Below are 15483 nucleotides of genomic sequence, written 5' to 3'. Positions count from 1 at the left end.
TCATCCTCGGGAGGAGGAGGAGAGGGTAGAGAGAGTCTTTAATTGACTCCCCCAGCTCCTGAATAGAATGCATATGTCATTTCTTAGGATATGTGCAAGTCTGCATTCATCAGGCTGCAGCTCAGTGGTGGAATATCTGGCTTGAATGCCAAATTGCCCAGAATTCAATCCCTGGCTGGGAAGGATTCCTGCCTGAAACCTTGGGAGAGCTCCCACCAGTCAGTGTAGACAATCCTGAGCTACATGGACCAATGGTCTGACTGGGTATACGGCTGCTTCTTATGGTTCCTAATGATATTGTTATGGCCTGATCCCGTAAGCCACCATGCTCTGTTAAGACTGGGCACTATGTCTCTTGTGCCTGGGAAGTGCCATGAACTCTGTGATATTGCCCTGAATAGGTAAGCCAACTCAATGCATCACAGGGGCACAACAGGATACTTTGTGCGGTTAATCTCCATCAGTGGGCTGGTTTAGGCTAGTACGGTATAGTGGGGAGCTAGAAGGAGGGAGCTCTTTTTGGAAGCTTAACATTCTTGGAATCTTAGGACCTTGTGTAAGGTAAACTGAACTTACGTGTATGTCTGGTTAACCAGGAAGCGGGTAGGAACTGAGTTCATGTACATATTGCATTATTTTTTTTTTTTTTTAATAAAATTTTTATTGGTTTTACAACGTTTTAAAAAGACAAACAAACAGTGAAAAAGACAAACAAACACGCATAGTTTCGTACATATTTTCTTATAAACCTCTTTTCTTGGACTTCCCCATACCCCCCCTCTCTGCATCCCAATGTCCATACTTCAACTAGCAACTCCCAGTTATTGCTTTCAAGTCTCTGTCAACTTAGTTCTTTTCTATCTTCTAACCATATATCCCTGTACCCCCTTGTTTCTGAAAACCACGACATTTTAACATTCATTAAGTTTATAATAGTCCTTCAGATAACTTTTAAATTTTCTCCAGTCTTCTTCCACCGTCTCTTTTCGTTGGTCACGGATTCTGCCTGTCATCTCGGCCAATGTCATATAGTCCATCACTTTCATCTGCCATTCTTCCAGAGTGGGTAAATCTTGTGTCTTCCAATACTTTATAATATAGCATTATTTGCTATATTTGTATTCTGACTGCAGGGCTCTGTCCTTTGAGTTTTGGATAATAAATTCACCAGTTGTCCTCTTGCCTTGGGACTGAAGCACCCAGCACTTGGAACTTTCAGACTGTCTGACTACAAAATTGCAAGCCATATTGTCTATTTTTCCTCTCTACAGACTCAGAAGGATTATTGCATTGTTTGTGTGTTAAACAAATGACCTATGTGTTTAGCTCTTTGTGGGCAATTGCCGCATTGGCTTGAATAATTATGGTTCCAATGAAAGAATTCTTTTCACCTTAAATACTGGCAAGTTTTATTCCACCCAAGTCTCATAGGACCCACAGAGGAAGGGATCACACTGTTGCATGGCAACATTGGCCTACCATCTCCCATATCGAGCCCTTTGTTTACTGCAATTGTCATCTGAGACTATTATTCTCCTTATCTTAACGGGAAGATGCCATGGGTTATTACTGTGGTGTTGAAAGTGCAGGGTATAAATGCAAGAAATTAACTTAAGCACAAAAACCCTTGTAGTAAGGTGCAGCAAACTGGGGGTTGCAGTGACTCCATTATGCAAGACTCCATTAAGCCAGCACAGAACTAGGCTGGTGTGTGGCAGAGGACAGCTTTGCTATGCAGCACAGCTAGGGATGGGGAAGACATTTGATGCATTTAGCATTTAAAGGAGAATCTACCTACTCTGTACTTTCCAAAACAATATGCAACGCAGAACGCAGGCAACCTTCAAAATTAGCACTTCTCCAGATTTTGCAATGACATTTTATAGTGTGGCATAGTGGTTAGAGGGACGGACTAGGACCTGAGAGACCACAGTTTGAATTCCCACCCAGCCACGAAGCTGACCTTGGGCCAGTCACTGGTTCTCAGCCTAACCTACCCCACAGGGTTGTTGTAGGATTAAAGGAGGAGGGGGAGAACCATGTCTGCCATCTTGAGCTCCTTGGAGAAAAAGGTGGGATATAAATGCAATCAGTAATATGTGGTTTGAAGAAACAACAACAACCCAAAAAGCCACACACTAAGGTAATGTGGGTATAGAAATACATACTTAGTGAAAATTGCATTACAATGTATTATATTGGGGAAAACACACTTTGCAAAAATGTGGATATTAGGCAAATTGTAAATAGTAGCATATTAGGAGAATTCCACACTAAAACTCTTATGAATTTTCATGAGGACTTAAAACAGACACACACACACAAACACATCGCAAACTGATACGGAAATGTGGAGAACTTAAGGATGGGAAACAGAGAAACAGAAATTGACTGATTCTCCCGTCCTTGAAAAAGTTATTCCAACACCACAGAACTACCATTGCTGATGCAATGACATCAAACCAATAAATGATGGCAAGAGACGTCTCAGCACCTTCTGAATTGAATTTCTCCCACATCCCTAACTTGTGGTGGTAAAATTTATTTGATACCTGCACATCCTTGACTCACCAGTTACCTGCTGCATTTGTCACAACAAAATCCTCCTCCTACCAAGAATGGGAGCTGAGGGCTCCACTATATAGCTCAATATGTGAGATTAACCACCACACCCTGAAACAGGTATGTTTATGGCCCAAGACCATGTTAAGCTGGTGCAGCAATGAATTGTTCCCACTGCAGGTCAGTCCCAAGATGCTAGCCTGCCACACAACCATCTCCTCTTGTTTGGGTTTCTGCTGATGTGTTTCCTTTCTGTCCCATTGCTGAATCAAGTCTGTGCAGTGAATAACAAATACAGCTTCCTTTTCTATTAAAGCCTTCCCAGGCATTAGACCTCACACTCTCAGTGTTATCTTTATCAGATCTTTAGCATATGGTCTGGTGGGCTTTGTGGCTGGCTAGCTATTTGCATGTGTACTTTTGCATTAGTTTCCAAGAAACGAATGCTATACAGTGGTACCTCGGGTTAAGTACTTAATTCATTCCGGAGGTCCGTTCTTAACCTGAAACTGTTCTTAACCTGAAGCATCACTTTAGCTAATAGGGCCTCCTGCTGCCGCCGGAGCACGATTTCTGTTCTCATCCTGAAGCAAAGTTCTTAACCCGAGGTACTATTTCTGGGTTAGCGGAGTCTGTAACCTGAAGCGTATATAACCCGAGATACCACTGTATTTCGCCTTCCCACTTAGTCATTTTGAAAATCTGCACCTTCTTCCAAAGCCCACAAATTATGCATTGCCAAAAAAATAAGGTTTGCATAGAAATCACATATATTAATTTTTGTGTGCAGAGGAACGTTTTTAAATAATTACTATCATTTACACAGGACTTCAAACACAATACATCTTATAACTGTGGAAAAAAACTTGTCTTCTTTCTGCATGGTGGGCAACTTCAAGGCCCTTGCTGTTTCTGAATTTACATTGATATTTTCAGTATTAATTTCTAATATTGCTGATTGTTTTCCTAATTGTACAGCATAAATGGGCATATGCTATGATTTAAAATGCAGCTACAATAATAAACGTTTGATTAGAAATCATTTCTATTTCTATTCCAATTTTAAAAATTCACAACAAGAGCTCTCTTAACATCTAAACCGGGATGACCTTTAGGAGGAAATTACTTGCTATGTTTAACTCAGAACCCACCCACCCACCTCCCTCCCAGTCTCCCATTAAATACAAATTCCTCTGTGGCCATGTTGGAGCCTTTTCTATGAGACCAGCACACATTGCAGATTGGTCATGCCTTTCGAGAGTGTTTTAGGCTCGCTTTTTTGGGGGGGGGGCACCACTTTTTCACTCAGAGGAAAAAAAGACAAGAGGAATGTGTGCTGTGATGCTGAACTTTGAAAAACAACCTGACCTTTACAGCTGAGTTGGTGCTCTTTCCCTTGCTTGGTTCCCCCCTGCACACCTGAGTGGAGCAAAGAAGCAAAAAATATTGGAATTCAGAAGGCCAAGGAGTGGGTCTTCTAAAGATAATGGGAGTGGAATGAAACACAGATGGTAAGAGAACCACATCTTATTTCATCTCTAATAAATAAGAGTTAATGGAAAGGTTTATACTACTGGGACAGAGCAACCCTATGCCCAAATTACACTAGGGCAGGAGACATGCCACTGCAATGCTGGTAGCAGGACTGCTGTATCCAGTACATGCTCACCCTGGGGAGGGAGGGAAGGAGAAAATATAAGAAGGGGTGGAAAAATGCAGACCCCTCCCTCAGTGTCCTTGGAAACTAGGCCACATACCCAGTAGCATCTAAGCCACATACAGTGGTGCCCCGCAAGACGAATGCCTCGCAAGACGGAAAACTCGCTAGACGAAAGAGTTTTCCGTTTTGGAGGTGCTTCGCAAAACGAATTTCCTATGGGCTTGCTTCGCAAGACGACAATGCCTTGCGAGTTCCTGCGGGGGTTTTTTCCTCCCCCCCCTTTTCTAAGCCGCTAAGCCGCTTATCAGCTGATCCGATCAGCAGATAAGCCGCTAAAAGCCGCCAATAGCGCTAATCCGCCAATGGGCTTGCTTCGCAAGACGAAAAAACCGCTAGACGAAGAGAATCACAGAACGGATTCTTTTCGTCTTGCGAGGCACCACTGTACCCAGTAGGATGTAGCTTCATGGCACTGGCATCACCATCACTTACTGCAATGATGCAGGGTTGGTGCAGGGCAGCACCAATAATAATAATAATAATAATAATAATAATACTTTATTATTTATACCCCATCCATCTGGCTGGGTTTCCCCAGCCACTCTGGGCGGCTTCCAACAAAAGATTAAAATTATATTAAAACATCAGTCATTAAAAACTTCCCTAAACAGGGCTGCCTTCAGATGTCTTCTAAACGTCAGATAGTTGTTTATTTCTTACTATTCAAAAAGAAACAAAACTATACAACAACTATACAGCAAGGTTGGGGTAGTGCAGGAGCACTGGTGAAAACACCAGATTGGCTCCATCCATGTGCCTACCCTGCTTTCTCCTCACACCATTCAAGAATGGAGCAGGGTCAGGTCTATGGTGCCAGTCTTTTCCACGCTGCCTCCTCCTGCACATACCACCACTCAAAGACCATGCTGGTACTGTTGCCTATATGACATCCATATCCAGATGCAACCAATGAAATGATGATGGTGGGCCATGGCCTCAGGACACAAACAGACCACACAATTCATACATGCCCGCTTCCCTTTCGCTCACACACAGATCACACACACATCTCTTCTTCTCTCACACATTCCAGGGTAAAAAACCAGAAGAATGGAGCAGGCCAATTTCCCCCAAAGAATGAGAAAAATTGTGTCTCTGCATTTTGCCTCATATGTCAGGTTCCAAAAATTGCTAGAAATAGTTTTTGAATGGAAGCTGGGGATCTGGGGATTGTGGTTCACCCCAGGGGCACCAAAAAAGCCTTTGCACTGCCATGGTGCCCAAGATGATGACACCTTTAAGGCAAGGAAAATGGCTGCTTGAGGCTCTCAGGCTGTGATTTAATGCCTAATGAAGAAGACATATTTTTAAAAATATCTGAAGGAGGCAAATAAGATTTGGGGGGGGGGTTATATATATACCAACGTTGTTTTGAATTTGCAAATTCCTCTGCCACTCAACTCCAGTGGGGGACTTAGGGAGTGTGCATCTAGTAGGATGTCTAAAGAGCAGCAAATTGATCTTCCCCATGCCCACCTCTGGTGCTGAAAGTCTCTTAGGGATCAATGTGATGCAACACTTGCTGGAGTGACAACAGATAAAATGCATTTGGGACACACTTTGGATAATTTTAATGGGAAAGTCTATCTTTCCCCAGGCACTCAAGGGGAAAGCAGACTTAGTGCAGTGGGTTAGTTAACAGCATTACTCCAAACTCATCTAATTAAAGGTCTGTCTAGAACTCTAAGCATGGAAGAGAAAATACATATAAATGACAATGATATATTGGAGAGCTGTGGAACACAACAATGTTTTCAGAGGGCATACTATAGTTCGGGGAGAGTAGTTGCCAATCCCAATTGGCTATTTGTTCAGACTTTTCCCTGACCTATCCCAGGGGTTCAGAGCAGGTTACAATATATCTCATTTTATCCTCACAGCACCTGTGCGAGGAAGATTTGACAAACAAGCAAAGAGATGTTGGCTCCCCAGAGCCACCCATTTACCTGGATGGGTAAACAAGGATTTGTACTTCAGTCTATGTTTATCCCAAGAGCTCTGAGAGATAGAAGCGGGGCGGGGGGAGAGAGACCCCTTGGCAGTTCTTTGCATAGATGTGCAAAGAAAGATATCTTGCAGAAGGGATGCAACTGTGTGAAAATAAGGTTTCTTTTGAATATTGAAGGGAGTCAAGAAGGTACACAGAGCAAAGAATAACACACACCAATAGAAAATAACACACACCAGTTGCCAGGGGAGGGTGTTGGGGGCTAAGAGAGTACATTGCCAGTACAAGACCTGGTTACTAAGTAAGGTAAAGGGGACCCCTGACCATTAAGTCCAGTCGTGGCCGACTCTGGGGTTACGGCGCTCATCTCGCTTTAATGGCCGAGGGAGCCGGCGTACAGCTTCCGGGTCATATGGCCAGCATGATTAAGTCACTTCTGGCAAAACAGAGCAGCATACGGAAACGCCGTTTACCTTCCCGCCAGAGCAGTACCTATTTATCTACTTGCACTTTGACGTGCTTTCGAACTGCTAGGTTGGCAGAAGCAAGGACCAAGCAACGGGAGCTCACCCCGTCATGGGGATTCGAACTGCTGACCTTCTGATCGGCAAGTCCTAGGCTCTGTGGTTTAACCCACAGCGCCACCCACTAAGTATCTCCCCATAAATTACCCTATCCAAACTCGGGGAACACGTGGCTGAAACTGGAGGGCAGTTTTTGCACAGCGCTAAATAGCTCAGCTTCTCCCTGATCTTTCTTTTACTACAACATATAGAACCAAAATATCTGAGCCAGCCCTGTCTGGCAACTTCCGCGCTCTTTCCCTTTTTTTCATGCTTTATGTTTCCACACACATTCGTGCATGCAGAGTAACTGAATGATTCATAACATAACAAGAGTCATAACGTATCCGTAGCTTGGCTAACACTTGGAAGAGCTAGCAAGTTATGACTAAGCAATTTGGCTGGTCAACAAAGACCAGAAATAAAAGTGATGCATTTTTGTTTTGTTTTTGATGGTATGTTTCTCTGTCTCACTTCCAGTTCAGAAGCAAAGCCTGTAGGTGTATCATGTCTAAGATGGGTTTTATTTAATTTCCTCCCACCCCCAACACTCCTTTTTTAAATACAGATTTATTATACATTAAACATTTGGAAGCCAAACTTGATTTTGCTTTTAACTTAACTTGGCATTTTTCATCTTTACCGAAGCCAATGTTCGTTCTGCTAGCTGAGGTTTAAAATTAGCATACTGCTACTGATTTAAAATGTTGATTCCTTATTCTTGGAGAAATTTAACTTCTGTTTATACAACTTGCTCCCCATGTACATTCTGTTTCCAATCTGCCATTTGTTAAACCATCTGGACTGGCATTTGGGCCCATTTTGGTAGCATCCCCTTCTTTAGGAAATGTATGAGGTGCATGTACAGTGATGAAATTGACTGTCACGGCTTGGTGTAGCAACTGCACAGAATTTAAAGCTAATGTTCTTGAGCCACCATGACTATCAGACTCTTGGGTGACTTTGATCAGCAGTGAGAATCACTGATAACCAGGGTTCATGCTGGTGCCTAGAAAAGAGTTCCTGCACCACTTGATCACATATTTATAGCCAGACACATGGAAATACCTGGCCAAGGCGAGAACCTGTAACAGGTGTGAAAATGGTACATCATTTAACATAAGGCCAATCAGGACTGGCTCAAGAAACTTTGCTGACTGAGGTGGAACAGCAAAGGATGGCTCCTGCTCCCCAAAATGCAATAATGTATAGAGTAAAAATGCAATAATGAATAGAAATCAATTTGTTGCCCTTTCTTGTCACCCTAAATAAGCTGTCTGTGGCAGCTTTCTCATTCTGCCCAATAGTAGGGCCTGCCCGGTTTCCAACCACAGCACAACCTTCTCTCCTCATACCCTAACAAGCAAAACAATGATCGAATTGTAGACAGGTATATGGAAATTTGGCTGTATGTCAACGCCAAAATTATAGACCTTGGACATTTTCTGGGGCCTTCCACTTCCTGCCTTTAAATAATGAAGTTTCTAAATGGAAAGATGAAAGGTGATGGACCTTTTAATTTGTCTACATCTTTAATTAGGGTATGTACTATTGAAGCAGCTAATACAATTATTTCCACTAAATGAAAGTCAGGACACTGGTGGGAAGTGCTGGATTTCATGGATTTTTCATTCCCAGTTGTTCTGATCTCCTTTAATATTCTCTTGAAGTAATTCTCACTCCTATGCATATTCACGCCATTACTTTTAATCTTGGGCCATTCATTTGCCTTGACATAAAAAGTAATTTGAAAACCCCCTTAACAAAGAGAGTGTTCTTTCCATTTATCTCATAATTCGCTGAGGATAAAGGCAACTTTCTAACAGATCAAATTGTGAAGAACCTTCTGCTGGATATATTATAAATAGATCATAGCAAAGAGGTTAATCTTTTATCAGCTGAAAAACTGACAGACTAGTGCTTTGCTGTTTTCCTTCAAGCTGGCTTAACAAATTTCCTTAATTCAAACCTAGAGGAGCTGTTAAAAATGGTTCAAACAGATCCCTTATGCTACCTGCAAATGAGTATTTCCTTGGAGTAATTCTTTCTAAATCTTTCTGTAAATAAAGAAAACTGACTGACCCCACCAGAAAGCCAATTTACATATTGTGCAGAACAGAGCAGACTGACAACCAAACTAGATATATCAGACCTATGAATGTTTCTATGATGTGTTTGTTGTTAAAAGCTGCTATTGGGTGGGGGGGGAAGAGAACTGGGTCGTGAGCACAAGGTATGTGTGGGGAGGAGCCCCTGCAGCCCCTTTTCACACTGCCCCCTGGACATCTGTTAGGGGTGGGCAAGTCAATTGTCAATTTTGGTTTCTCTGCTTCTCATTTTTCCAGTCTTAAATTCGGTTCTCCACATTTACAAGTCAGTTTGTGATAATTCATCCATATTTCAGTGTGACGATTTCCAAATATACATTTTTCTATGCAATTTCCCCAATATAATACATTTTTGTATGTAATTTCCACCAATATATTCATTTTATGCACACTTTACCCTAGCACATGCAGCTTTATACCCATTACTTGGTTGGAGAACTGCATTGAAAAGTGTGAATTAGTGATTAACATTTAAATAAAAAAATCCTTCCAGTAGCACCTATAAGACCAACTAAGTTAGTTCTTGGTATGAGCTTTCGTGTGCAAGCACACTTCTTCAGATACATTTTCTTCAGATTATCTGAAGAAGTGTGCTTGCACACGAAAGCTCATACCAAGAACTAACTTAGTTGGTCTTATAGGTGCTACTGGAAGGATTTTTTTATTTTGACTATGGCAGACCAACACGGCTACCTATCTGTAACATTTAAATGTGAACTGAAACAAATTTCTCCCTTCTTATCTGTTATGTTAGCCAAGGAGTTGAAAACATGTGCACAAGGTCTCCTCTGCTCTATGCCATGGTCCCAATCCAAATCCCCTCACAGCTATTTTTAGCAGGGGGCTGGGCCTTGAAAGATAAGAGAGATAAAGTCATGCACCTGCAAAGTCACTTGGCCCTTGTTGTTGTTGTTGTTTAGTCGTGTCCGACTCTTCATGACCCCATGGACCAGAGCACGCCAGGCACTCCTGTCTTCCACTGCCTCCCAGAGTTTGGTCAAACTCATGTTTGTAGCTTCAAGAACACTGTCCAACCATCTCGTCCTTGGTCGTCCCCTTCTTCTTGTGCCCTCAATCTTTCCCAACTTCAGGGTCTTTTCCAGGGAGTCTTCTCTTCTCATGAGGTGGCCAAAGTATTGGAGCCTCAGCTTCACAATCTGTCCTTCCAGTGAGCACTCACGGCTAATTTCCTTAAGAATGGATGCGTTTGATCTTCTTGCAGTCCATGGGACTCTCAAGAGTCTCCTCCAGCACCATAATTCAAAAGCATCAATTCTTCGGCGATCAGCCTTCTTTATGGCCCAGCTCTCACTTCTCACTTGGCCCTGAGGTGGCAGAATTCTTGGCCGGTTCCACTTCAGACTATAAAAGTATGTGTGTGCTTGTATTTTTGAAAGTTTCTCCACATTATATAAAAATTATGCTTGCATGCAGTAGCAAATCAAAGAGAAAAGTTCCAGATTCATGAGCCTACTACAGATTTTTGGTTTGCCGTTTTCACATGGAGGAGCATTCAAACGTATGGCACATACTTCACGTCCCACCCGTTCCAAACCATTGCTACCTCATCCTGAGAAAAATATGTAAATTGGTTCTAAGAGTATGTAAAACCGTTGAGCATAATTGAGAAAGAGAACCCAGCTTCCTGAAATATATAAAAAAAGGGGGTGGAATACACTGATGACTCTGATGCTGCCTCTTCCTTACGCTGATTAGCAAATCAGTTTCTGACTGGAGATAATTTATAAGATCCTTCAACATTTCATATGATGTGCTGGGAGGGGAAGAGGTCACATCTTTCCTGGAGTAAATCTCAGTTGGCAGTTACAGAATGTTCAAGCTTGTGAAAAGGCCAATTAAGGCATTATTGGCTGATGGGCCTCAGCACTTTGGATGGCTTTTAAAGGGCCTTGGAAAATTAGCTCTGCTGTCGTCGTTCAATGCACATGGGTTTTCTTCAGGGAGGTCCACAAATGGATCCTCTTTCTGAAAAACTCTGCTTCCATGATTGAAACTGCAAAGCCCTGGGTTATTTTCCTAATTATGAGTTCAGGGAGCTGATCTGTCTGCAATAACTGCAACCCATCCTTCACGCAATGCTTCACTCTTGTTAACATGGCGTGTAAAACAATTGAAGTGGGCAAGAATTCACATGATTAAGGAACATAGGAAACTGTCTTCTAGCAAGTCAGAACATTGGTTCATCCAGCTCTACACAGATTGGCACTAGTTATCCAGGATTTCAGACAAGGTTCTCTTTCAGCACTTCTTGGAAATGATGAGGATTGAACCCGAGACCTTCTGTGTGCAAAGCAGATGCTCTACCACGAAGCTACAGCCCTCCCCCAAAGCACACTTAGATTTGTGTAGGGATGTGGCCAAATTGTTTGATCATCTGGGTTATTTCAGGAACAGTCTCTCTCTCTTCTCACATGCTTGCACGCACAGATGAACAAAGCAGATGCTGTCAGTGGACTCTTTGGGCCAGTGATGCCTACACATCACTCGGTCCTCAATCCTTGATTTCTCATCAAGGTGAACTGCCTCTGTTGAGTACAGTTAGGTGTTTTTTGTTTAAAAAAAGAATTGTTGTGCTCACCTCATACAAATCACTATTCAGGAAGCTTGGTTGTGCTGAGTCAGACATTGTTTCCATGAGTTTTGTGTATTTTAGCCAGATGTGAAAAGTATTGTGTCTGAGAGGTGGCCGAAGCACACACCTGTGATGTCTGAGATGCAGTGACCCTTTCATATGTGGAAGTCATCCCTTGATGCAGCAGTGCTCATTATGTCTCTCTTGGACTAGTATTTGTGCATGTACGTTACATGCCAACCCTGAAATTAAAGGAAATGCGAGTGTGCCTAGGTGAATCACAAAGGCCATAACCCAACAATGAGATGCAATTCTGGGCATGTCTGCATGGAGGTACGTCCCACTGGCTTCAGTGGGGCATACATGGAAGCACAGGACTGCAGGCGGAGTTAAGAAAGCTTAAGCCCTCTGATAAAGGGAGCTGATTTATACCGAGTCAGACCAGTGGCTCATCTAACTCAAAATTGTGTACACTGACAGACAGCAGATCTCCAGGGTTTTAGGCAGGGGTCCCTCCCAGCCCTACCTGAAGATGCTGGAGAGTGAATCTGGGACCTTCTGCATGCAATCCAGATGCTCTTCCACTGAGCTAAGCAAACCTAACTTTGAGGAAGAAGAAGAGTTTGGATTTTATATCCCGCTTTATCACTACCCGAAGGAGTCTCAAAGCGGCTAACATTCTCCTTTCCCTTCCTCCCCCACAACAAACACTCTGTGAGGTGAGTGGGGCTGAGAGACTTCAAAGAAGCGTGACTAGCCCAAGGTCACCCAGCAGCTGCATGTGGAGGAGCGGAGACGCGAACCCGGTTCACCAGATTACGAGTCTACCGCTCTTAACCACTACACCACCTATTTGCTCATTTGGATTATTTCATGAGCAGTCTCTCATGTCTGCATGCACAGACAGAGCACCTATATTTGTGTGTGTATATACTGAGAGAGGAATACTTACTGGTAACATGCACATATACACAGATATGTGTACATATAATATATATTTGTGTGCATAAATATAGCCCAGGCCCCCAGGTATAGGGCGGTTTAGAATTCAATAAATAATAATAAATTCTGATAATTTAAATTATGAAATCATTTTGTCCACAATTTCCATATATATATAAAAACCCCAATTCATCAGAGTGTTACAAGAAACCAAAATGGCCAGGGTGCAATTGGTGAAGACTAAACAATGCAAGCAAACAAACCAAGCAAAACCCCAACCACACTCTGCATTTGAATACATCCAGGATACAAAAGGAGAAACAAAAGCAGATTCTGAAAGGTATTCAGCATTGTTTTCTTCAAAGCCTCTACAGGCTGGACTTCCTAATGCAGAAATTACTTCTATGCTTGTTAGGTCATAAGAAGGAAAAACGCTTTTTCTTTGTCTAGTTGGGCTCTCTGCCTAGTTAGAGAATTGGAGCCAGTCACTTTCATTTCTCTCCATTGTTCAGCCAGTGAATGAAAAGAATTCAGTACCTGAATATAAAAATACTGAAAACCCTTTGGAACAGGGAAAGCCAAGCTGGTGCCCAATGGATGTGGCTTGTCTGCAACTCCCATCAGCCCTTTCTAGCATGACCATGGATCAGAGATGGGCACTGCAATCCAGCAACATCTAGAGGGCTCCACAATGGCTTCCCCTGCTTCACAGTAATATGGATGTTGCCCTGTTTTTAAAAGCATAACCCATTCAAATATATCTATATCCCAACTCTAGTCATTTCATGGGTTTTGAATGGGGGGTGGGGTGGGAGGGAAGCTAACCAGTTTCTACTGAAAGTTAAGCCCTAAGGCCACCTGCTGAATTAATAGTGAGGTCGGTGAGATCTGAATAGGGGATGTTCATAACTGATGTTCACTGTACAACACTAGTTCTTAAAGGACTATAATTTAATGCTTCAAGGGCTGAGACCAGCAGTCCTTCAGATTTGAAATGGACACAATTAAAATGTGATAGCGGATGAGACCAGGTGTGTTCACCCTCCTGACAGCGTGCGGAACAAATGGCATTGTTATTATATGGTGAAGAATGAGGTTGTGGTTGAACAGAGCAAGTCCATCCTTCATTTTGCAAGGTGTGGGCTACAGGGAATACGACAGATTGCGTCAGCCTGCAGTGTACAGCTGGCAGCCCCCGTCTTCTCATTCAGCTATCAATATAAATAATGAGAGATTAAAAGTAGGGTGATACTCTATTATTGAACAATCTGCAGTGGCTGAAAGTGTATGGAAACTCTGACGTGGCAGAACTGTAGGCAGAATGGGAGGGGAGTTCGTCTCTAACATTTGACAGGGCAAAATATTTTCATGCAGATCGCTTAAATGGCCTCTTCACATTTTCAAGTCCCATTGTTTTCAATACACCATTCTCTCCCATTTAAATCAGCAGGTGGCCTAAAAGCAGCTAACTTTGGCCGGGTTGCTGTCAAAGTCTTTAGTACTAGTCCAAGAGGGGAGAATGTGGTTGCACTCAAGACCCACTTGTGGGCTTCCCATCAACACCTGTCTGGCCACTGTGAGAACGGAATGCAAGATTAGGTGGGTCTTTGGCCTGATTCAGAATTGGTCTTCATATGTTCTTCTATTGGTACATTAAACAGTGGTTTGCAACAACATCCCTCAATCTGGTGCCCTACAGATATGGTTAGACTCCCATCAGCCCCAGCCAGCATGGCGAATGGTCAGGGAGATGAGCTGTAGTCCAATGACATCCCAAGGGTCACAGGTTCTCCATCTTTGCAATGTAGGGACCCCAAAGAACTACAAATGTTTATAATGGTTCAAGAAGCTAGAAATCTTTGTTTTTCACAATTAGCAAGGTTATGTACTTTCACACTTGAGCACATCATTTAAAGGAGTTGTAAAATGGGGATTCAACAGGAAAGGTTCACGGGTCATTGGCACACAATATATTTTGTTTTCTAGTGTTTCCTCCCCCTCTCAAACACAAATGTGCAAGAAATACTTTGTGGCATATGGTTCCTGTAATCCTCATAAACTCAAAATTACCCCAATTATGAAACATGGACATCATTAAAAAGAAATGACCGTGCAATTATCTTCCAAATGCCACTGTCACTGTGCTGACAATTTAATTAAAGCTACTGTGCCTTAAGTTATAATTAGCTTCTACCAATACATGAGAAGCAGACTTTAAAATTCTCAAGTGGCACTAATCAAAACATATCTGTGTATTGTTACATAGGGGTTGAACTGATTAACACATTTTATCAATCCTAAAGATATGACAATTGTCCTCTTTAACAAGAGTCTTCATAGCAGCTTTATTTGTAAAGTAACAAAAAATCAAACTTCCACGATAAAAACAGAACATGGCCCCAATAAATTACAGGGAATATTAAAACTTGTTTAATCGTCCCCTCTGTTTAGCTGTGATTATTTGTGTTTGCTGATGTTTTAAGAATTCCTATTTTTAGTTTAAATAATTTAATTTATTAAATTATTTATCTTGTACTAGAGATGTTGGAGAATTCCAACAAAATGGGAGCAGAAATTGGCAAAGCTCATTCATTCCATGTCTGGAATGGAAAACAATCCAGTGAATAGGATTGAGTAGTTGTTGCTGCTGCTGTTAGCTTCCAAGTGCTATGTCCCCCTGCCCCGCTTTGCATTGCATTTCCTTTGCAATGAAATGAATGAGGCAAAATAATGTAATTTGGGCAATATATATGTACTGTAATTAATTACGGAAGTTATGTGATTTTGACAAAGTGGACAGTGAAACAAACAACATAGCTTTTGGCAGAAGATGAACAACAGTGGAATGGAAACAGCGCTGCTTGTGATGAATACAGGGCAGAACAGAAAACGTTGCCTTCTTACATCCCTGTGTTATATATCCCACAGTGGTATCGGTAGCAATGAAGGACAGGCTATAAAACAAGGTTCTAGATGAACATACCTAGGACAAATGAGTATTCTTTGGAGCAGGGCTAGGGAAACCCTGGCCCTCTAAATGTAGCTGC

The 15483-nt window shown here is 42.2% G+C and overlaps 1 protein-coding gene and 1 long non-coding RNA gene across 5 annotated transcripts in view; one reads left to right on the top strand and one right to left on the bottom strand.

Moving 5' to 3' along the window:
* The window catches only part of TMEM108 (transmembrane protein 108), a 185466-nt gene that overhangs the window by 38717 nt on the left and 131266 nt on the right, over positions 1-15483 (bottom strand). Inside the window, exons 1-2 of one of the 4 annotated variants that reach the window (XM_083468393.1) lie at positions 3931-3988; positions 3429-3474 (exon numbers count right to left, since the gene is read on the bottom strand). The exons of the other annotated variants lie outside the window; for them this stretch is intronic. The gene's annotated coding sequence lies outside the window, so the exon portion shown is untranslated. Of the gene's footprint in view, positions 1-3428; positions 3475-3930; positions 3989-15483 lie in introns of those variants that run through there. 4 annotated transcript variants of the gene reach the window in all.
* Positions 3936-8881, top strand: LOC310690122. Its single transcript, XR_014517924.1, has 2 exons — positions 3936-4073; positions 6163-8881. It is a non-coding gene; the product is annotated as an uncharacterized lncRNA (long non-coding RNA).

The sequence above is a fragment of the Podarcis liolepis genome (genome assembly GCF_965112155.1).
Source record: "Podarcis liolepis genome assembly, chromosome: 12".
Lineage (NCBI taxonomy): Eukaryota > Metazoa > Chordata > Lepidosauria > Squamata > Lacertidae > Podarcis > Podarcis liolepis.
The sequence above is the reverse complement of the archived record's forward strand: the minus strand, read 5'-3'. Positions and strand labels throughout refer to the sequence as shown.